This window comes from Podarcis liolepis (genome assembly GCF_965112155.1).
Source record: "Podarcis liolepis genome assembly, chromosome: 17".
Lineage (NCBI taxonomy): Eukaryota > Metazoa > Chordata > Lepidosauria > Squamata > Lacertidae > Podarcis > Podarcis liolepis.
The window spans coordinates 30,622,371-30,623,936 of record NC_139571.1 but is presented as its reverse complement, the minus strand read 5'-3'; positions in this window follow the sequence as shown (position 1 = coordinate 30,623,936).

Sequence of the window (1,566 nt, the reverse complement as noted above, 5' to 3'; positions counted from 1 at the left end):
AGAGAAGCCGCTCGACGAGACATTAAGTGCCTGCAGCTATTGTCCTGAAGGAAATAAATGTTTGTCTAATGCCTCACTGTGGGCTTCCTAGATACATATGGCTGGCTACTCTTAGAAATAAGATTGTTGTAGGCGTTCAAGAAGAGGTGCTCAAAAAGGGAAAACTGGAAACTGGAAGGGTAGACGATGGCCGACCTCCCCTCCCCCATTCACCATAAGCCAATGCCTAACCGCCTAACCGTACAAAGTTGTGACGATTACTAAGCGGTAGGCAAAAACCAAGTGGCCCGTGCCAATTTGCCAAATGGAAAAAATTCCTACCCAGCCCCAGACTCAAGCTGGGCAACCAACCAAGGTCCACAGCAAGGCCAAATGATCTAAATTAAAGGGAGGGTGGGCGGGTGTTCGGCAGCGCAAAGCAGGAGCCAGGCACACATCGCGCTGCCACTTTTATACTTTCCCCCACTTTTTTCACCCTTTGACATGATTGGGCAATAGCCCTGGGTGATTGTGGTGCCACCCCGGTGTGAGGGCGATAGCTCCACCCACGCCAGTGTGGGGGGAACCAGGTTGAGAGCCTGCCCACAACCAGGACCATCTATTAAGATGATCCCAATTAGAGCTGGAAGCAGCATTTTATGTGTTTTTCTACTGTACAGTCTATCAAATGGTTGGAGGATGGATAATTTATCTCCTTATGAGGCTGTTTCTTGGTCAAGAGATCCTTTTGAATGTCTTCCTTTGGGGGGTCTAGTAAAGGCAGCAATATATCTGAATGTTGTAGCATCTCTAGACTTACTGTTATTGTTAATTTCTAGCCTGTCACCATTAACAAAAAATTGGTTTTACTGAGGCTGTTATTTTGTACTTCATATTTTGTACTTCACAAAAGTTACAAGAAAGGAGATTCCGACTAAACATCAGGAAAAACTTTCTGACAGTAAGAGCAGTTTGACAGTGGAATGGTCTCCCTCAGGTGGTTGTGGACTCTCCTTCCAGGATTTAACTTCCTTCCGCAGGGCCCTGTAAGACAGAGCTATTCCGCCTGGCTTTCAATTTGAACTGATCTTTTATTCCCCTTCCTTCCCCTCCCCTCCCCTCCCCTTTTTATGAAGATTACCCACTCTGGGATCCCACAGCTAACTCTCCCCTGGTCTCCTCGCTGGCCCAAATAGGACTAATTTAGCCAGCTAGCCCTGGTGATCATCTAATGTTTATTGGATGGATTTCCCCCCTAAATTGATTTTTGAATTCTGAATTTATTGTTATTCACGTTTTATACTGTATTTTATGCTGTTTTTTGTTGCATCAATTAAGTGTTTTAAATTTGTTGTTAGCCACCCTGAGCCCAGTTTTCTGAACTGGGAAGGGCGGGGTATAAATAAAAAATTATTTATTATTTATTATTCCTTGGAGGTTGGGTGGCCATCTGTCATGGATGCTTCAACTGAGTTTCCTGCATTGCAGGGGGTTGGACTCGATGACCCTTGGGGTCCCTTCCATCTCTACAATTTGATGATTCTATGAACTGTTGCATCAGCCCTAAATATTAAAACATAGCACTTG